Raw genomic sequence first — 22796 nt, 5'->3', positions numbered from 1 at the left:
TTCAGTTACGTCATGTGCCTCATAAATATTCATAGCACCATAATGCACGCCCCCCTGTCGCGCACACTGGTTACAACAATTATAAACATAGAAAGAACCTCACTGCCGCGCATAAAAAGCGCATAAAGAGCATGGATATTGCAGCCCATAACCCCATACATAAATAAGATTAGCAATTATACATAAGCTTAAAACACATATAAAAATTAAAATAAAAATAAAAATAAAATAACATGAATGTATAAAATGACCTATAGTAAAAAAATGAACATTGATGGGTAACTCCTCACTATATACCATAAAATGTGAGTAATATGGTTAACCTAAAAATGCAACAGTACTCAATAATCCGCACCACTACGTACATGCAGCACTGATAAGGCAAACAGCATCCCACAACACTACATATCCATACTGGTATGGTCCCCCATATCCCCAAATGGGTAACCTAAATAGTCATCCAATCTGAGGATCGTAACCCATTGCATTAGGTTCAAATGATAGAACAGAACAATTGTGAGTCACGCCCAGTGACGAAATGCGTAGGGCGGAGCTTGGACGTACGCATGCACGCACACTGGGGAAGGAGCGAGGTTTACAGCTACACTCGTCCGGTGGACGCGCTGATGACCTGGTGCAGTATAAGATATGACATGCTCTTACCCAAGTGTTTACACTGTAAGCATATTTGTTAGCAGGGATTATTGTCTTTAATAAACGGAATTACGCTATGTTTTATCCTTATATTGGCTCTAGGATGTTTATTGCAGGGGCAATGGCTGCCATGAGCTGGGCTTGATTACAAGAATACTGAGGGTGAGCGGCCACTCTATAGGAAGTGGTGGTGGTTCTCCCGGCTGGGGGCTTATTCACTATTCCTGGAAGTGTGTGTGTGACACTAAGGGTGAATTTAGCATACGTTACACCCTATGTTTTGCTTCTTTTCTCTCTCCCCCTACATGTACCATTACTGGATGTGTCTGTGAGGAGTAAAAGCGCAGCAGCACTGAAAATCTGAAGCAAAAATTGTACTTATTTTCGTGTAAATAAGATGAAAAGAATATTAGCATTTTTGCTCATCACTGTTAATTAAGAACATTAAAGGATTTTTTTTCATGGTTGTGTTTTTATAAAATTTTACCCTTTGTGGAAATGGGTAAGGGGTACTTTGTACCTCTATACTCATTTCTCCTGTAAAGGGAGCTGGCATCTGAGGGCTTCCCTCTAAAAGGGGATACTCAGATGCCTTTATGAACATATCAGGGCGTCATTGGCCCTGAAAGCATTCCTTGTCCATGGACTGGACAAGGGCACTGGGGGAGAGGGGCAGGCTTGGCCGTCCCTCCCCCAGGAGCCCCTTATACCATTGACCATACAGGCTGCTATAGCTTAGGGTGTGAAGCCCTACACAGCCAGGGCTCCACATTCTGGCTATTCCAGCCTGCATGAGGGACAAGGGGTAAAGAGGCTATGGAGAGGGAACCATGCATCATTTTTTAAACTATTTTCCACACTCTGAACATATAAAAAAAAGTTTCTGCCTTTAACATTTTGGGGCAATGGTGTCTGCATTTTATATGTGGTGTAGAGTTTGTTTTATTAGTTTGGTCTTACTAGTGTGGGTTATTAGACCTCTTTTTGCTTTCAGAACTGCATACATTCTTCATGACTGCTGCCTTATTATGTATGCTTTAGGGGGGAAATGTCTAATTAACTTTAGGGTGACTTTTGGAAAAAAACTCAGGGTCCTTTTGAGTTACCCTTACATTACAGTTGGCTACGCCCACATCATGGCCACACCTATTTCCAGTACCCACATCATAGGCACGCCTACTTTTTATTTTGGTCCATTTCGAGTGCTGCACTCTACTGTTGTCCTCAGTGCCCTAAGATGCCCCAGATCTTTTAGGATCCTAGGAACTCCCCTGTGTAAGGCATACAGAGAGCTGATCTCCTGTACCCTGCAGGCTGTACACTTACCTCTCTGTGCCTGAGTCCCCGAGATAAGGATCAGCAGTAGCAGCGCACACAGCTTCATTATCCTGAATAAAAGACAACATTATTAGTGGGAGGAATTTTCTGATCGACGTGACATTATATCTCTCTCTCTCTCTCTCTCTCTCAATGAGGTATTTTTTGTCCCCATTTGATAACTACAAATGTAATTGCAATATCTACCCATCATAGCACTAGTTTCATTTCACTAGTCCAATTTCAAGCTATAAAAATAAAAAAAGGAAAAACAAACAACTGGTCAGAGTCCCTCCTGGTCAGAGTCCCTACTGGTGAGAGTCTCTCCTGGTCAGAGTCCCTCCTGGTGAGAGTCTCTCCTGGTCAGTGTCCCTCCTAGTCAGAGTAGCTCATAATCATGTGCCCTCCTGGTCAGAGTTCCTACTGGTCAGAGAGAGTCCCTCCTGGTCAGAGCCCCTACTGGTGAGAGTCTCTCCTGGTCAGTGTCCCTCCTAGTCAGAGTAGCTCATAATCATGTGCCCTCCTGGTCAGAGTTCCTACTGGTCAGAGTCTCTCTTGGTCAGAGCTTATTCTAATCCCTCCTGCTCAGAATCTCTCCTTGTCAGAGTTCCTTCTGCTCCCAGAGTCTTCAAACACTCCCACTGAGGTATATAACAGGAAGTGCACTGTCTTATGTCATTAGAAGGAGGGAAGAGGAGGAATATATTATAGATAAAAGACCCCCCAATGTGCAACTGTTTGGAAATGGCAAATTAAGGGCCAGTGCTCCTAAGGTATGTGATAACTCCAAACCATAACAGCAGAAAAAGTTTGGAAAGTTTGGAATGCAGGAACAGGATAAACATCTTTATCACTTAATACACTCAGACAAGTTGCTATTGAAATTTGATTTTTATGGTGACAATCCCACTTTAAAGCGGATCCAAGATGAAAAAATAACTATAGCAAGACACTTGTCTAAATATCGTACCTAAAGTTTAGATAGTTTACAAAGTAAATACAGCTGCAAACTGCATCTACAGTATATGATCATTTCTCCTTGTGATACAATGAGCGCGGCCATGTTTTGCTTGTCATCACACACACAGGAAAAAAGGTTCTCTGTATCTCCACCCCTCAGCCTGTGAACTCCAATCCCCTCTCCACTCCCTTGCAACTAACATGAGTGTAAACAGTTTATAGCAGAGTATACAGTATAGTTGCCCCCAGTATAGTTGGCCTTAGTATAGACAGTATAGTTGCCCAAGTCAGTATAGCTACTAGTATAGTTGCCTCCCCAATAAAGTTAGCCCCAGTCAGTATAGTGAGTATAGTTTTCCCCTGTGTTGTCCTCAGGCCTCCCCCCCCCCCCCCCCGGGGGCCGCCGATCCCATTACCTTCGGCGGACGCTTCCTCTGTAACTGTCTCTCTCTCTCCCTACGCTACACAGACCGCATGTCAGAGCGACTCACTGCACCTCTATGACAGGAAAGCGGGTTGCCTATCAGCGTGTATACAGGAAGACTGCCTGTATGCACGCTGATAGGCGACCCGCTGTCCTGTCATAGCGGCTCAGCGGATCACTCTGACATGCGGTCAGTGTAGCAGAGAAAGACAGCTACAGTGGAATCGGCCGTCCGCTGAGATGCCAGTGCATGCTGCCCATGGCCCCCTCCTCGCCCATCAGCTTCCTGCCTCCACCAATCAGCGCACAGTGGGGCAGGCAAATGACAATGAGAGGATCCTCCTCGCCAGGCTCAGCTCCCATGATTAATTGCCACATGGGACTGAGGAATTGGGGGCAGCTCCAGTAGTTTAGATTAGTATTATCTATTAACCTATTTTGGTTCCTGGACGTATAAACTACATCCAGGAACCATGTGCGCTACCACGCACTCCCGCGGCCGATCGCGCGCGTGCACATGCACACCCGGCCGCGGATTCGTTAGCCAGGCAATCAGTGTATCGGGCTATGGTGCCCGATCACTGATTCCTCTCCCCCGACAGCTTCTCTCGGAAGCTGCGCTTTTTCTGGCTGTCACCTCCCCCATGCGTCACTCTAAGCGTGTGTTACGCTTAGAGTGACATCATGTAAACAAACTCATGGCCGCCATCTTGTGGCCAAAAAGTAATACTACAACTGAAAATAAAAAAATTAAAATCAACACACATTTACATTACAAACCTATTGTTTACCTCCCACCCTCCCAAAACTACCCAATTAAAATGTTTACTATAAAAAAAAAAAAAAAACATTACAATAATAAAAAAAAAACATATAAATATTTACCTAAGGGTCTAAACTTTTTAAATATCAATGTAAAGATGAAATATTTCTATATTTTTTTTATTTTAAACTTGTTAATAGTGATAGATGCAAAATGGAAGAAAATGCACCTTTATTTCCAAATAAAATATTGTCGCCATACATTGTGATAGGGACATAATTTTAACGGTGTAATAACCAAGACATATGGGCAAATACAATACGTGAGTTTTAATTATGGAGGCATGTATTATTTTAAAACTATAATGGCTGAAACCTGAGAAATAATGAATTTTTCCATTTTTTTCTTATTCTTCCTCTTAAAATGCGTTTACAGTAAAGTGGCTCTTAGCAAAATGTACCCCCCCCCCCCCCAAAGAAAGCCTAATTGGTGGCGGAAAAAACAAGATATAGATCAGTTCATTGTGATAAGTAGTGATAAAATTATAGGCTAATGAATGGGAGTGAACATTTCTCTCGTGAAAACCACGGAACCTGAATGGGTTAATGTAATAAAAAAAATAAGCATTTGGAGGGAAGAATACCCCAGAAACTATATGTAAGCGGCACAAAAATGAAAACTGCAAAAGTTTGTCTCGGATCCACTTTAAGGATCTAAAGGAGTCACTCATCATCAAAAAGGAATGTAAATATTTGCAGGTTAACCACTTTGTCCTTCTTGACGTATAAAAACGTCAAGGAGGACAGGCGCGCTCCCGCGGCCGATCGCGCGCGTGCACGCTCACTCCCGGCCGCGGATTCGGTAGCCCAGGAATCAATGTATCGGGCTATGGTGCCCGATCACTGATTCCTCTCCCCCGCTGAAAAAGCGACAGCTTCTCTCGGAAGCTACGCTTTTTATGAGACTATGTCCCTCTAAGCGTACATTGTACGCTTAGAGTGACGTCATGTAAACAAACTCGAGGTTGCCATCTTGTGGCCAAAGAGTAAAACTACATCTAAAAGTAAGAAAAAAATTACACTACACAAATTTGCCCTAAATAAAACACTATTTACTTCCTCCCCTCCCAAAAATACCCACATAAAATGTTTAATAAAAAAAAAAAAAAAATACAATTTCAAAAAAAAAACACAAATATTTACCTAAGGGTCTAAACTATTTAAATATCTATGTAAATATCTATGTAAAGATGAAATATTTCTATGTTTTTTTGTTTTTTTTTTATAAGCTTGTAAATAGTGATGGATGCAAAACGGGAAAAATGCTCTTTTATTTCCAAATAAAATATTGTCGCCATACATTGTGATAGGGACATAATTTAAACGGTGAAATCACCATGACATATGGGCAATTACAATACGTGGGTTTTAATTATGGAGGCATGTATTATTTTAAAACTATAATGGCCGAAAACGTAGAAATAATGAATTGTTTCCGTTTTTTTCTTATTCTTACTGTCAAAATGCATTTACAGTAAGGTAGCTCTTAGCAAAATGTACCCCCCAAAGAAAGCCTAATTGGTGGCAGAAAAAACAAGATATAGATCAGTTCATTGTGATAAGTAGTGATAAAGTTATAGGCGAATGAATGGGAGGTGAACATTGCTCGGATGCATAAAGTGAAAACGACTGAGAGCTTAAGTGGTAAAACATGCTAAAACCCCAACATTTTACATCCTACCCAATGTCCATAAAAAGTCACATCTAACAATCACTCTGAAGGATGATGGCTACTTAGAAACTACACTGTTTCAGAGAAAAAAACTGCTGTACAGTAGTGTTGGGCGAACATCTAGATGTTCGGGTTCGGGCCGAACAGGCCGAACATGGCCGCGATGTTCGGGTGTTCGACCCGAACTCCGAACATAATGGAAGTCAATGGGGACCCAAACTTTTGTGGTTTGTAAAGCCTCCTTACATGCTACATACCCCAAATTTACAGGGTATGTGCACCTTGGGAGTGGGTACAAGAGGAAAAATTTTTTTAGCAAAAAGAGCTTATAGTTTTTGAGAAAATCGATTTTAAAGTTTCAAAGGGAAAACTGTCTTTTAAATGCGGGAAATGTCTGTTTTCTTTGCACAGGTAACATGCTTTTTGTCGGCATGCAGTCATAAATGTAATACATATAAGAGGTTCCAGGAAAAGGGACCGGTAATGCTAACCCAGCAGCAGCACACGTGATGGAACAGGAGGAGGGTGGCGCAGGAGGAGAAGGCCACGCTTTGAGACACAACAACCCAGGCCTTGCATGAGGACAAGAAGCGTGCGGATAGCATGCTTTGTACCACCATGCAGTCATAAATGTAATAAAGATAAGTGGTTCAATAAACAGGGACCACGCGGCAACGCTAACCCAGCAGCAGCACACGTGATGGAACAGGAGGAGGCGCAGGAGGAGAAGGCCACGCTTTGTGAGACACAACAACCCAGGCCTTGCATGAGGACAAAAAGCGTGCGGATAGCATGCTTTGTACCGCCATGTAGTCATAAATGTAATAAAGATAAGAGGTTCCATAAACAGGGACCGGCAACGGTAACCCAGCAGCAGCAGCAGCAGCAGCACACGTGATGGAACAGGAGGAGGCGCAGGAGGAGAAGGCCACGCTTTGTGAGACACAACAACCCAGGCCTTGCATGAGGACAAAAAGCGTGCGGATAGCATGCTTTGTACCGCCATGTAGTCATAAATGTAATAAAGATAAGAGGTTCAATAAACAGGGACCACGCGGCAACGCTAACCCAGCAGCAGCAGCAGCAGCAGCACACGTGATGGAACAGGAGGAGGCGCAGGAGGAGAAGGCCACGCTTTGTGAGACACAACAACCCAGGCCTTGCATGAGGACAAAAAGCGTGCGGATAGCATGCTTTGTACCGCCATGTAGTCATAAATGTAATAAAGATAAGAGGTTCCATAAACAGGGACCGGCAACGGTAACCCAGCAGCAGCAGCAGCAGCACACGTGATGGAACAGGAGGAGGCGCAGGAGGAGAAGGCCACGCTTTGTGAGACACAACAACCCAGGCCTTGCATGAGGACAAAAAGCGTGCGGATATAGCAGCAATGCTTTTTGCCGCCATGCAGTCATAAATGTAATACAGATGAGAGGTTCAATAAACAGGGACCGGAAACGCTAAACCATCCCAGATGTTCATCGGTCATGTTACTTGGTTGGGGTCCAGGAGTGTTGCGTAGTCGTTTCCAATCCAGGATTGATTCATTTTAATTTGAGTCAGACGGTCTGCATTTTCTGTGGAGAGGCGGATACGCCGATCTGTGATGATGCCTCCGGCAGCACTGAAACAGCGTTCCGACATAACGCTGGCTGCCGGGCAAGCCAGCACCTCTATTGCGTACATTGCCAGTTCGTGCCAGGTGTCTAGCTTCATGCCCGGTTTCAGGTCCAGCGGTGCCAGCCACAAATCCGTCTGTTCCTTTATTCCCCTCCAAATTTCCTCCCCTGTGTGCTGCTTATCCCCAAGGCAGATCAGCTTCAGCAACGCTTGCTGACGCATGCCAACAGCTGTGCTGCACTGCTTCCACGATCCTACTGCTGCTGGTGCTGGGTTAGCATTTCCGGATGAGGTACAGCTTTGAGATGCGTTGGAGGAGAAGGAGTCAGAGAGGTAGGTGCTGCTGTTGTTATCCAGCTGTTTGCGGCGTGGGCAACACCCGCGCCGTAGCAGGTGAGGAATCGCTGCCAGGCTCCACAAGGTTCACCCAGTGCGCGGTAAGGGAGATGTATCGACCCTGGCCGAACGCACTCGTCCAGGTGTCAGTGGTGAGGTGAACCTTGCAGGCAACGGCATTCTTCAAGCTTCGGGTTATTTAGCTGACCACGTGCTCATGCAACTCAGGCACTGCAGAGCGCGCAAAGTGGTAGCGGCTGGGAACCACGTAACGTGGGATGGCCACTGACATCATGCCCTTGAAGCTGTTTGTCTCCACCACTCGATATGGCAGCATTTCGCAGGCCAGAAGCTTGGCTATGCTGGCTGGCTGTTACTGCCACGGCCCGGGGGTCATTTGCTGGCAATTTCCTCTTGTGCTCAAACATCTCAGAGACAGACAACTCAACCGTAGCGCTGCACACCGAAGGGCTGTTGGTTGTTGTGTTTGATGAACACTGGGAGACCTCAAGAGCACTAGTCCGGAAAGTGACAGTGTCAGCATCGTCTGATGTTTGTGAATGTTGTGAACCACGCAATGGCTGGGCTACTGCTGCTGCTGAGGCGGGTCTGGTGGTGAGTCTGGTGAACCCAAGGGAGGCAGTGTTGCTGGTGGTACCCTGTCCTGCCGCGTTTGCCCACAGAGTGGGATGTTTGGATAGAATGTGGCGGCTCATGCTGGTGGTGGAGAGGTTGTTAATACTTTTCCCCCTGCTCAGGCGGGTCTTGCACACCTTGCAAATCGCCATGGTAACATCCTCAGTGCAGTCTTCAAAGAAAGCCCAGACTTTAACTGGCTGAGGACTCGGACCTCGTGCGTGATGTGCTGGTGCTGCTTAACCCACTGCTGGACGCTTGAGAGGTCATCCAAGTAATTATCTGGTCCTGTTCTTTTGGATCTGTGAGGGTTGTTGTCCTGGACAACATGGGCAGTATTGAGTGGGTTTTCTTGGGTGCTCCCCTGTGGCCTGTACGTGAACCGTCAGGGGAAACACCTCTTCCCTTGCCCCTCTCTCTTTCACCGGATTTCTTCCTCATTTCACTTATCCTTAAAGTACACGCTGACTGGCAGCAGTACAGTGGCAGTACAGAAATGCTATACAGTGGTGGGTGAGCGGTGTACCACTATTGTCAGCAGTGACACAGAGCACAATGCTATACAGTGGCGGGTGAGCGGTGTACTACTGTTCCCAGCAGACACAGAGTGGAAGTAAACACAATGCTATATAGTGTGGCTGAGCCGTGTACACAGAGTGGCATTAAACACAATGCTATATAGTCTGCTATATAGTCACCCCGAACAGGGTGATGTTCTGCAGAACCCGAACAGTGGCAAACACTGTTCGCCCAACACTACTGGGAGGGAACGCAGATTTTAGTACCTAAACACACGATACAACATGTTTTCCGGGGTCGGACTCTGAGGCACATACAGATGGTCCCGATCATCATCCTCATCATACAACTCTTCTCCTGAGTCTGACCCACCCACCACCTCTGCCACCCCAACATCCCCAGACACAGACCCCTCATCGTCCTCAACATTAACTTGGGATGCTGGCCTGAGCCAGACCTCCTCCTCCACATCAGGCCCCATCATCTCCTCAATGGCAGCCCTCATTAATCGCTCTGGCGACGGACTGATGGACACAACGTTCTCCTCCGGGGAGGGCTGCTGCTGACCACTGGCTGCTGGGGTGGATGTTATAGCTTGCGTGGGGCGTTGGCTGTTGCTGTTGTTGGGAGTGCTGCTCACAGCGGAGGTCTCTGGGGAACTCATGTTGAGCTCATATAGTGGTTGACGGTGAGTGGAGTATTACTGATCCCAGCAATATACACACTGACTGGCAGAGTACGCAATGCTATATAGTGTGGCTGAGCGGTGTACACAGAGTGGCAGTAAACACAATGCTATATAGTCTGGCTGAGCGAGCGGTGTACTACTGTTCCCAGCAGAATCAGAGTGGCAGTAAACAATGGTATATAGTCTGGCTGAGCGGTGTACACAGAGTGTCAGTAAACAATGGTATATAGTCTGGCTGAGCGAGCGGTGTACTACTGTTCCCAGCAGAATCAGAGTGGCAGTAAACAATGGTATATAGTCTGGCTGAGCGGTGTACACAGAGTGTCAGTAAACAATGGTATATAGTCTGGCTGAGCGGTGTACACAGAGTGTCAGTAAACAATGGTATATAGTCTGGCTGAGCGGTGTACACAGAGTGGCAGTAAACACAATGCTATATACTCTGGCTGAGCGAGCGGTGTACTACTGTTCCCAGCAGACACAGAACAGTAAACAGAATGCTATATAGTGTGGCTGAGCGGTGTACACAGAGTGGCAGTAAACACAATGCTATATAGTCTGGCTGAGCGAGCGGTGTACTACTGTTCCCAGCAGAATCAGAGTGGCAGTAAACAATGGTATATAGTCTGGCTGAGCGGTGTACACAGAGTGTCAGTAAACAATGGTATATAGTCTGGCTGAGCGAGCGGTGTACTACTGTTCCCAGCAGAATCAGAGTGGCAGTAAACAATGGTATATAGTCTGGCTGAGCGGTGTACACAGAGTGTCAGTAAACAATGGTATATAGTCTGGCTGAGCGGTGTACACACAATGCTATATAGTCTGCTATATAGTGTCAGTAAACAATGGTATATAGTCTGGCTGAGCGAGCGGTGTACTACTGTTCCCAGCAGAATCAGAGTGGCAGTAAACAATGGTATATAGTCTGGCTGAGCGGTGTACACAGAGTGTCAGTAAACAATGGTATATAGTCTGGCTGAGCGAGCGGTGTACTACTGTTCCCAGCAGAATCAGAGTGGCAGTAAACAATGGTATATAGTCTGGCTGAGCGGTGTACACAGAGTGTCAGTAAACAATGGTATATAGTCTGGCTGAGCGGTGTACACAGAGTGTCAGTAAACAATGGTATATAGTCTGGCTGAGCGGTGTACACAGAGTGGCAGTAAACACAATGCTATATACTCTGGCTGAGCGAGCGGTGTACTACTGTTCCCAGCAGACACAGAACAGTAAACAGAATGCTATATAGTGTGGCTGAGCGAGCGGTGTACCACTATTCCCAGCAGACACAGAACAGTAAACAGAATGCTATATAGTGTGGCTGAGCGAGCGGTGTACCACTATTCCCAGCAGACACAGAACAGTAAACAGAATGCTATATAGTGTGGCTGAGCGAGCGGTGTACCACTATTCCCAGCAGACACAGAACAGTGAACAGAATGCTATATAGTGTGGCTGAGCGAGCGGTGTACCACTATTCCCAGCAGACACAGAACAGTGAACAGAATGCTATATAGTGTGGCTGAGCGAGCGGTGTACCACTATTCCCAGCAGACACAGAACAGTGAACAGAATGCTATATAGTGTGGATGAGCGAGCGGTGTACCACTATTCCCAGCAGACACAGAACAGTAAACAGAATGCTATATAGTGTGGCTGAGCGAGCGGTGTACCACTATTCCCAGCAGACACAGAACAGTGAACAGAATGCTATATAGTGTGGCTGAGCGAGCGGTGTACCACTATTCCCAGCAGACACAGAGTGGCAGTAAACAGAATGCTATATAGTGTGGCTGAGCGAGGTACACAGAGTGGCAGTAAACAGAATGCTATATAGTGTGGCTGAGCAAGCGGTGTACTACTATTCCCAGCAGACACAGAGTGGCAGTAAACAGAATGCTATATAGTGTGGCTGAGCGAGGTACACAGAGTGGCAGTAAACAGAATGCTATATAGTGTGGCTGAGCAAGCGGTGTACTACTGTTCCCAGCAGTGACACAATGACAGGGGGGACCCTGGCTAGCGTGGCTGGAGCGCGAACTACCCTGCCTGCCTACCCAAAGCTAAACCCACAGACAAATGGCGGAGATATGACGTGGTTCGGGTATTTATTTACCCGAACCACGTGACAGTTCGGCCAATCAGAGCGCGTTCGGGTCCGAACCACGTGACCCGTTCGGCCAATCACAGCGCTAGCCGAACGTTCGGGGAACGTTCGGCCATGCGCTCTTAGTTCGGCCATATGGCCGAACGGTTTGGCCGAGCACCGTCAGGTGTTCGGCCGAACTCGAACATCACCCGAACAGGGTGATGTTCTGCAGAACCCGAACAGTGGCGAACACTGTTCGCCCAACACTACTGTACAGTGATGCTCATCCAGATTCCAGATACTCAAACTATCCAGATATCCTAACTTTTTTCTGGTATCCGAACTTGGATGTGGATTCCAGATATCTGGATAAATTCGGAATGCACTATCCAAGCTAACTCAGATACGTATTAGGTATTCGGAAATCAGACCAGATACCTAGTTTGGGTACCCGGATCTGGATAGCGTAACCATGAAGATGACATCCATGACATCATTGAGCCAATCAGAGGGCTCCCAGCCGAAGCCTTAGCAACCAATCACAGAGGGGAACCCTGGCCAACCCCTCCAGTATATAAGGAAGGTGCCATGATGAGAATCTCGTCCTTGCTTGTGACTGCTCACTGAGAGACATCTCCAGTGCTGTTGGCTAAGCAAATGCTGTATTACTGAGTTAAACCTTGCGTTTTTGCTCCTAAACACCTGTACTACACCAGTATGTTGCTGTTTTTTAGTTAGCTAGCTTGTATTTTGATTTTAGTCAGTGTGACAGTCAGACTCAGTGCTGCAGCTGCTAGGCTAGGTTATGGCCTGCTGTGTGCACAGGCTAGGCCTGCTGCCAGCCTTAGCTACAGTATAGTTTGTAGGTTATTAGGGATTAGATTACTGTACTACTACTAGTCTTATATTGTGTGTAGTTAGTTGTTAGAGAGAGTACTACTACTGTGTTAGCTTCATTTACTTCAGATAGTTACTGCAGTGCTGCTGTTAGAGTCAGTCAGTGTGTGACAGATATACAGTTAGTGTGTGCTTCTGTCACTCTGTCAGTTGAATTTCTTCTAGTACTACCACAGTTAGTCTACTACTACCAGTTACATATAGTTAATTTGTATTGAGTTAGCTTACTTTAATTGCAGTGCTGTTACAGTGTGTGACAGATAGACAGACAGTTAGTGTGTCAGTGTGTGCTACTCTGCTGTCACAAGTACCCCACTTCATTTAGACAAATATAAAGTTGTACTATGGCTGCTGGCACTGGCAACCGGGGAAGAGGCAGCATGAAAAGCAAGGGCAAGAGGAGAGGGAGCAGCATTGCCACCACCGTCAGCAGTTCTGCTGTGTCAGTGTCCATTCTGCTGCTAGCCACTGCCCGTGGACGCACTGGGCGCCCAGCTGTTAGAGGGAGTCACACTGCAGAGGTGCAGCAGCGTGTAGCGGCCATTTTCCAGCAGGGTCGTCGGTGCACATTGGAAGAGAAAGACGCCGAGCCTGTGATGGAGCTGATGGTGGATGAGCAGGCCACCACCAGCTCTACAACAGAGATTTCTGCCCACCACACAGAACAAATTTTCTGCTGCCAGTCTGCCACTGTCACTTTACGCCACTACAATAGCTGTGTTTTGTTGAAAAAAAAAAAACTGTTTAATTTTTTTGAGATGTCTGGGTTGAAAACTGTAATGTCCCAGTTGTGCATTGGACACAATGTGGGCTGCACGGCCGCTGTCTGTAACCTCCTGATGTTAATTTACAGCCATTTCGGTTCTAATCCAGATATCTGGATTTATGCAGATTTTTTACTATCTGGATCTGGAACAACCCAGATACCAAAAAGAGGTTTCCGAGCACCACTACGCTGTAAACAACCTTTTACACTAAAGATCTATCCACACACAGAAATAATGGGACAACATCCTAGTTGGACAACTCCTCAGATTATAGATGAGCTTGTGGAACTAAATGAACAAACTTTTGCATCCAAGGAAGGACTCTTACAGACTCATATTCTCTAATATAGGCATATGGCCATTGTGATACTTATACTATGCAGATGTATTAGAAATGGGTGCTATTTTCAAGTATTGCGTATTTTACATCAGTACTGTCCAACTTGGTGGGCAGGTGTGTCTAGCACTGGATTTTTCAGGTGGAGGGGGCAGAACATCTTTGTCTTGGGTTCAAAGGTGGAGCCAAGCATAAAATTATTTGTGGACCTGCCAGAGGATTGGGCCAGACACACGAAAATAAAAAATTCCAGGCATTTGAGTGTGGCCCGGGGACAGCCCTGTTATATATTATACTAGCTGGTCACCCGGCGTTGCCCGGGTATGTAATTGGCTAGTGTTAGCTCTGTCCACTTTTTCTAATCCTAACACACAATTACTCAATGATGACCTAGTTTGTGAGCTTTGCAGTCTTTGGCATCAATAATTGTCTGTAGCTCCACTCCTTTGAAAATCAATAGGTGAATTTTGATTAGCTTTTGTAGGCTCCACCTACTTTTCTGAATATTAATCCCAGTCACCCACTGTGCAAAATTTAAGAACCCTGCCATTGACAGACAGTGTAAGAATGGCTGCAGTTTACATTCTGGCAGTTACATTTGTATTTTTCTCCACCCACTGATGTCCTGATGTTTCCCGGGTATGTATTTGGCTGCTGTTGGCTGTGGCCACTTTTTCTAACCCTAACACACAATTGTCAATAGTCAATGACCAAGTTTGTGAGATTTGTGGTCTTTGGCATGAATAATTTTCATTGAAATGAAACACATCTGATTCGCTGTTTGTGGCCCCACCCCTTTTCTAAATATTTAACCCCAGTCACCCAATGATCAACTGTACCAGGTTTGAGGCTTGTGCCATTAACAGTGCAAAAATGGCAGCAATTAAATATTTGCCTTGAAAATCAATAGGTGAATTGTGATTGGTTTTTGTAGGCTCCACCCACTTTTCTGAATATTAATCCCAGTCACCCAGTGACCAACTGTGCAAAGTTTTAGAACCCTACAATTAATAGTGTAAGTATGGCTGCAGTTCACATTTTCCCAGTGAAATTTGTGTTTGTCTCCGCCCACTGAAGACTCGGCATTGCCCAGGTATGTATTTGGCTGGTGCTGGCTCCGCCCACTTTTTCTAACCCTAACACAAAATTACTTAATGACCAAGTTTGTGAGCTTTGTGGTCTTTGCCATCAATATTTTGCATTGAAATAAAATAAATCTGATTGGCTGTGGCTCCACCCCTTTTCTGAATTTGAACCCCAATCACCCAATGGCCACCCAATAATCTGCATTAAAATGAAACAAATCAGATTGGCTGTTTGGGGCTCCACCCCCTTATATAAATTTAAACCCCAGTCATGCAATGATCAACTGTACCAGGTTTGAGGCTTGTGCCATTAACAGTGCAAGAATGGCAGCAATGAAATATTCCCCTGAAAAATCAATAGGTAATTTTTGATTGTTTGTTGTAGGCTCCACCCACTTTTCTGAATATTAACTCCAGTCACCCAGTAACCAACTGTGCACAGTTTGAGAACCCTACCATTAACAGTGTAAGAATGGTTGCTGTTTACATTTTCCCAGTAAAATTTGTACTTGTCTCCGCCCACTTATGACCCGGCATTGCCCGCTTATGTATTTGGCTGGTGTTGGCTGTGCCCACTTTCCTAACCCTAACACACAGTTAATCAATTACTCCATTACCAAGTTTGTGAGCTATGCGGTGTTTGGCAACAACAATTTGCATTGGAATGAAACAAATCTGATTGGCTATTTGTGGCTCCACCCCCTGTCTGAAATTGAACCCCAGTCACCCAATGATCAACTATACCAGGTTTGAGGCTTGTGCCATTAACAGTGCAAGAATGGCAGAAATGTAAATATTCCCCTTGAAAATCATTAGGTGAATTTTGATTGGCTTTTATAGGCTCCAACCACTTTTCTGAATAATAACCCTAGTCACCCAACAACCAACTGTGCAAAGTTTGAGAACCCTACCATTAACAATGTAAGAAAAAACAAAAGTTTGCTTTCTTAAAACAGAAAGAATTTGCAATAATTCAGGTTGGAGTGAGCTTGAGATGTCTCCCAGTGCATCACTGCTGAAAATATGCTAATTAACCATTGTTACCCTTAGAAGTTAAACACACCTCCAGAACCACTGGAATGCAATGATGTGTCAGCTTGTTAAATTGTACAGAGCCATAATAATCCAACTTGCATACAGACTGTTTTGGATTGTTTGATCCTTATCAGTGCATGGCATAGATTAATTTGGCTCTATGCAGTAGGGCTTGTAACACCGAGAGGTACAGACTAACCAGTAAACTCATGGTGACCCAGAACTCATTGGAGTGTGTAAGGGACTACAATGGTCCTAAAAGCCCCCTTACTAAGATGTTAAGAAAAACAACAGTTTGCTTTCTTAAAACAGAAAGAATTTGTGATAATTCAGGTTAGAGTGAGCTTGAGATGTCTCCCAGTCAGAGGTGGGACAAGGTCCTCCAGCACCCAAGGCTGAGACACCAAAGTGCGCCCCTCCATCCCTCCCACCCCAGCTGTCACACACTCATTGCTATTACACTAAGAGGTGCCACAGGGCCCACAACCTCCCCAACACCTTAATATCTAGTTATCTGGCTTGCAGTCACTGCTATGTATCCCCTTTTCTTATTTCTTTCTGCTTCAAACACAATTAGGAATGACAGCTGAATGAATTGTGCGCCCCCTCCTACACTGCGCCCTGAGGCTGGAGCCTCTCCAGCCTATGCCTCGGCCCGGCCCTGCTCCCAGTGCATCACTGCTGAATATATGCAAATTAACCATTCTACCCTTAGAAGCTAAACACACCTCCAGTGTAACAGTGTAAGAGTGGCTGCAGTTTACATTTTCCAGTGAAATTTGTATTTGTCTCTTTTTGGTTATGGGAATAAAAAGTATCCTATACTTTATTCCAGGTAATGTACTATGTGTGTGCCAAATTTCATTCAAATCCGTGCAGCCGTTTTTGCTGCGTGATCGAGTAACAAACATCCAAACATCCGAACTTTCCCATTTATTATATTAGTAGGATTTATGGGCATATGTATACACTGTGTATTGACCCGAGGAAGCGGGCTAGTAACCGTGAAATGCATTGTCTGTGTTCAGAATATTTTTTTTCCAGTTGAACAGGCGTCCTATCTTCTGGAGAGTTTCGAAAATAACTCTCTTTTTTATGATTATTATTCCAATAGAAAACTATTATTTAATGCTCCATCCCCACAAATTTCCAGTCAGACCTCCTCTGCATGTAATAGATTTACCCAAAACTATATTTAGGAGAGCGACCATGATCTGGCCATAATAATTGTTCAGACAAGGTTTATCTCACAAGGGGGACTTCCTGTGTGAACGGAGATCCCATATGGATCCAATTGGCAAGGTTTGACTACATTATTCCTCAAATTGTTAATAAAACTCTAAAGTTCAAAGCTCTAGAGGTAAAGGCCACCAGAAGCTCCAATTTTGGCATAGGTCCATGGGCATGCGCCGTAAATATCAACACATCACGTTCCCCTATCAGCCAATAGCGAGAGTGGGATGTGATGTGTAACTGGTCCTCCACCCACGGGGTGGGGTCTAAAGTTAACCCTTAGCTGGCTGTTAATAAGAAGTGGACAGTCCAAGAGAGCTTCACTTCTGTCTTTGTAGCGCAGAACTCCCCTGGCAATGGGAGCATGGTGGTGCGCAGCCAGACAGTGCATGCATAGTATGCCCGCTGCTTCTGTGGCATTTTGTGAGTTCAAGGTATGTGGTACGCCACATGCCACATCTGAATACCGGGCAATATACTAGGGCCACAGGAAATCACAGCAGCACGACCCCTATGAACTCTGCAGTGTGGCCTGTCCCTGCCTGTCTTTTTTTTTTAATATTACAATATCAAAAATAAATAAATCACCCGCCCCTCCAATCGGTGTTGAATTCTCCATAAATTCTCCATAAATGAACAATCCCTACACCCTATGACCAACACCTAGGTCTTTCAAGAATATGCCACTCTTGTGTTCACTATATCTGTTCTCACCAGAGGTAGAGTTTGTTTGCTTCTCTTTTTTCTTATGTTCCGTTTTCTACTGTTACCTTTTTTTTTTTTTTTTTCTTTCTCGTTAATGTTTAAAACACTGAACTATGTTCTGTGTTCAGATAGATGAGATATATAAACAAGGGATAACCCCATATATTCTATCTTACCTGGGAACATCTGCCCTTCTGGCTCTGCTGATGTATCCCTACAATCCAACCGCTACATCCTAGGTCTATTAATCAAATAACCCTAAGTGACAAACACTCCAAATCTGCGCTACCTGACATTTGATGGTACGCCCTGTCGTCAGCGCAGATCAAATAACTCCCAGACCATAACATGAGATCCCACTTATTATCACACATAAATAGACTATAACCACCCACAGCTAAACGTACCTAGTAGGGTCAATCTGGGAAGAAGGCTTGAAATAACCACCCAGATAAAACGTTACCTACACACCAGGATATACAGTATCCTTCAATAATTATACTGTTATGTTCAAAGTGACAGCGTCACATCTTCCTCCTTTGACCTATATGTAACTCAGTTATATTCCATATTGCATATGGATAAACATCATACTATGTTATTGTTGTTTTTCTGTAAATTCTTACAAAATGTTTTAATAAAACTTCAAATTGCAAAAGTAAATAAATAAAAACTCTGCCAGGGAGGAGCTGATTGTCATTTCACGCAGGTCAGGTGACATGTTTATGCTATGTAAATCAATCACCTCAAAATACAGGCACTGCCAGTGAGGACTTATGCAGGGCAGTAGTGGGGTGCCAGTAGTGGTGGTAAAGGATTATTGGGTTATCGAGTCAGTGCACTACTAGGACCAGCAGACCTCTCTCCAACAGCCTACTTGTGCACAGGACACACTGCAATACAATAGCAAGATAAACAATGTACCAGAAATAAGTCTTTGCACAAGGAGGCTTGTATCCAATATCTTCCACCTCATTGGAAACAACTTTTGGAGCAATTTTGAGTGTAGACAAGTAATATAGTTGTAGAAGATTTTGTTATGTGCTTAATGTTATCCAGGTTTTACGGTGGTTGAAGTGAATTATCTTTAATATTGCAATAGATCTTACAAAGTTCACTATAAGCAATATATCTGATACTACTCTAACTTATGCAGGTAACACTCTGTTTTCAGTCCAGCTCAGATGATCTACAGATCACTGCTCTGAGCTGTATCATGCCATAGATGGGGTGGCTACTCCTCTCAGCCTATTAGGCCAAGTATATGAGAGGGTGTTAGCTACTCGATCTGGCATATACTTTATGCAATTTATAGCTTATTATACAGGGGTCTAGTCCTGGGAAAAGAAGTGAGTGAACTCATCTAGAAAACCCACGGGCATGGTCAAGCATACTGTGGGCGTGGTCATGGGTGGGGCCAAATATACATGACCTTAGCAGTGATGTAAAAGGTCTGCCGGGGAAGTTTGAGCTCTGCCGTAGTGTATCCCCCCAAAATAGATGTAATCTGACAGCATTTCACCAAAAAGACACATAATCTGGTAGAAGTTCCTCCAAAATACAGATAATATGGAAGTGGTTCCCCCAAAATAGATAATGTGGCAGCAGCAGTTCCACCAACATACACATAATTTGGAAGCAGTTCCCCAAAATACGCGAAACCTGGCAGCGGATCACCCAAAATACACGTAACACCCAAAGGACATATAATCTGGCAGTAGTGGTCCCCCAAACATACACAATCTGGCAGCAGTTCCCCAAAATACACGTAATCTGGCAGCAGCCGTTCCCCTAACATACACATAATCTGGCAGCTGTTCCCCAAAATACATAACAGCGATTCCACAAAAATGCAGATAATATGACAGCAATTCCCCCAAAATAGGTACCCCCAGCATAGGTAGCCAGGTCTATAGATGTCCCCAGTATAAGTAGCCATGAGTATAGTAGTCCCCAGTATATGTAGCCAGAGGTATATGTGCCTAGTATATGTATCCAGGGGTATATGTCCCCAGTATATGTAGCCAGGGGTATATGTCCCCAGTATATGTAGCCAGGGGTATACATGCCCAGTATATGTAGCCAGGGGTATACGTGCCCAGTATATGTAGTCAGGGGGTATATGTCCCCAGTATATGTAGTCAGGGGGTATATGTGCCCAGTATATGTAATCAGGGGGTATATGTCCTCAGTATATGTAGTCAGGGGGTATATGTGCCCAGTATATGTAGGCAGGGGTATACGTGCCCAGTATATGTAGTCAGGGGGTATATGTCCCCAGTATATGTAGTCAGGGGGTATATGTGCCCAGTATATGTAATCAGGGGGTATATGTCCTCAGTATATGTAGGCAGGGGGTATATGTGCCCAGTATATGTAAACAGGGGGTATATGTCCTCAGTATATGTAGTCAGGGGGTATATGTGCCCAGTATATGTAGCCAGGGATGTATATTTAGCCAGGGGTATATGTGCCCCAGTATATGTAGCCAGGGGTATATGTGCCCAGTATATGTAGTCAGGGGTATATGTCCCAGTATATGTAGCCAGGGGGTATATGTTCCCAGTATATGTAGTCAGGGGGTATATGTCCCCAGTATATGTAGTCAGGGGGTATATGTCCCCAGTATATGTAGTCAGGGGGTATATGTGCCCAGTATATGTAGTCAGGGGGTATATGTCCCCAGTATATGTAGTCAGGGGGTATATGTACCAGAATAGGTAGCCAGGTGTCCCCCCAGCAGGAGGGGAGCAGCGCAAAGAAGACGGAGAGCTGTGAGCAGCGGTGGAGAAGGGGGCCATCTCCCCCCCTTCTCTCACCTCGGGGCTCTCCTTCCCTCGCTCTCCACTCCACGACCACAAGTAATGTGCGCTTTGTGCAGGCAGCCGGCAGCGGGCGGGACTTACCTCTCCTCCTCGTCGGAACACCGGATCGGCATGCCGCAAGTCTGGTCTGGTTCAGACCAGAGCAGCGGCACGCAGATCCGGCGCTGGAATGAGGAGAGGTAAGTCCCGCCCGCTGCCGGCTGCCCGCACACATTACTTGTGGAGGGGAGAGCGAGGGAAGGAGAGACTCGAGGTGAGAGAAGGGGGGGAGATGGCCCCCTTCTCCACCGCTGCTCACAGCTCTCCTTCCACTGCGCTGCTCCCTCCACACAAGCCAGCGTGGACGGCTTCCACCGTAGGGAAATAGTAAGTGGACGCCGTCCACGTGCGTCCACGCCCCACTCGACCCCTGTTATTATATATGCATTTGAATCTCTAAGATTATTTTTGTCTTCCATATTCAAAATGTATGTCAATTTGTACTGGTAGTATCTTTTAACTATTTGTAAGCTTATATTTGTTGACTTTTTTGCTTCAAAAAAATGCTTCAATAAAACTTGACTGTGAAAAAAAAGAAAAAAAAAAGAAAAACAATGTACCAGAGCTAAGAAGGGCTAAAAGCTGTTCAGTACACTGTGGTAGCAGCAAGAATCTGCACTGAGAGCACAGGCCTAACTAACACTATCCCTGTCAGCAGCATATTCCCACCTGATCTGCCTAGCACAGAAGCCAGACAGACTGCAAAATGGCTGTTGTACTGGCTTTTATGATAAGTGGGGGGCGGTGCTGGTCGGAGGGATAACTAATTGGCTGCCAGCCTGCCATGTGTCTGCTGACTCTAGGGTGAGGGCTCAAGTTTTGGATCCATTATAATTTATAGGGGCAATCACCAACAGATGATGATCGCTGGGAGCTGTCCGCCGGCGAACAGTTTGGGCTATCTCTAATCCTACCACAGTCATAGTCTAATGTCCTACCACATTGCAGCACCACTGCCAGATTGGCTGCACAGAATCTAAAGCAAGTTCTATTAAGCTGGAGCCCCATTCCTGCATCGGGGCTGCTCAGCAGCTCATGGCGGGAGTTAACTCCGGCCCTGGTAAATATGTCACCTACTAAGACTACAGATGAGACAGGGGGATAGTGGAGACACGCGGGGGACAATGGAGACATGGAGGGGGATAGTGGAGATGTGCAAGGGGACAGAATAGATGCAGGGGGACAGTGTAAAGACACAGAGGAACAGCGGAGAGACACAGGGACAGAGGAGGACAGTGCACACTAGTGATGTAGCGATGATTACATTTTTGTTTCGCAAATGCAAATTTTCAGCAAAAGTTTGAACAGGCAAACTGCTCGAACTGGCCACAAAAGTGATGGAAAAGTTGTTTTCAAGGGGCCTAACTCCTGGACTGTGACATGCCGGAGGGGGATCCATGGCAAAAGTCCCACCAAAAATTATGGAGTTGAGCAGAGTCATATTTTAATCTCTAAAGGGCAGAAATCACATTACAATCCTAAACTGGCAGAATTAAGTGCTTTAAAACGTACATGGCGGTAAGGTCGTGTAAAGTTGGCCATACACTTATAGATACACTTATAGATTTTCAGCAGATTCGACCATCAGATAGATTCCTATCGAATGCTCTTCAGGTTGAATCTGACAGGAATCTGTCTGATGTGTGCCACACACTAGGAACAGATTTCCAATTGATTTCAGAATGAAATCTATTGGAAATCGATCTAAATGCATTATTGGACCATTAGTCCCAATGCAACTCTATGGGCCATTGACCTGCTGCCAGCAGCCGATTGACCTATATTTTCCATCCAGTCAAATAGATCAAATTGATCTAAATTGATTAAAATCGGCAGCAAAAAGATTGATCGGCTGATTTGATAGAATCGATTTCCGATCAATCGATTTGATACAATTGATCGACAGATGGCTGAAATCGACCAGTGTATGGGCCCCTTAGTTCACACTGACAGACCAAACGTTAAATTTAACACACCGCAATCAACCACAAAGAGCTTTAGTGATACCATCAGGTGATCAAATCATTGTGTTTGCTAGTTGACAACTCCAGGACATAAATGTTAGTCCTCTCGGCAGCTATCTTTGTGTAGTGTTGTGTAGTGGCCGCTGTGCTTCTGCGCACATTTGCGGAAGTG

General features: G+C 45.2%; 1 long non-coding RNA gene across 1 annotated transcript in view; it reads right to left on the bottom strand.

Moving 5' to 3' along the window:
* LOC137560847 (uncharacterized) overlaps nucleotides 1-22796 on the bottom strand; it is a 45921-nt gene that overhangs the window by 20275 nt on the left and 2850 nt on the right. The window contains exon 2 of the long non-coding RNA XR_011029836.1: nucleotides 1981-2042. This is a non-coding gene — a long non-coding RNA (uncharacterized lncRNA). The remainder of the gene's footprint in view (nucleotides 1-1980; nucleotides 2043-22796) is intronic.

This window comes from Hyperolius riggenbachi, chromosome 3 (assembly GCF_040937935.1).
Source record: "Hyperolius riggenbachi isolate aHypRig1 chromosome 3, aHypRig1.pri, whole genome shotgun sequence".
Lineage (NCBI taxonomy): Eukaryota > Metazoa > Chordata > Amphibia > Anura > Hyperoliidae > Hyperolius > Hyperolius riggenbachi.
Note: the sequence above shows the minus strand (reverse complement) of the source record. Positions and strands in the feature narration are given on the sequence as shown.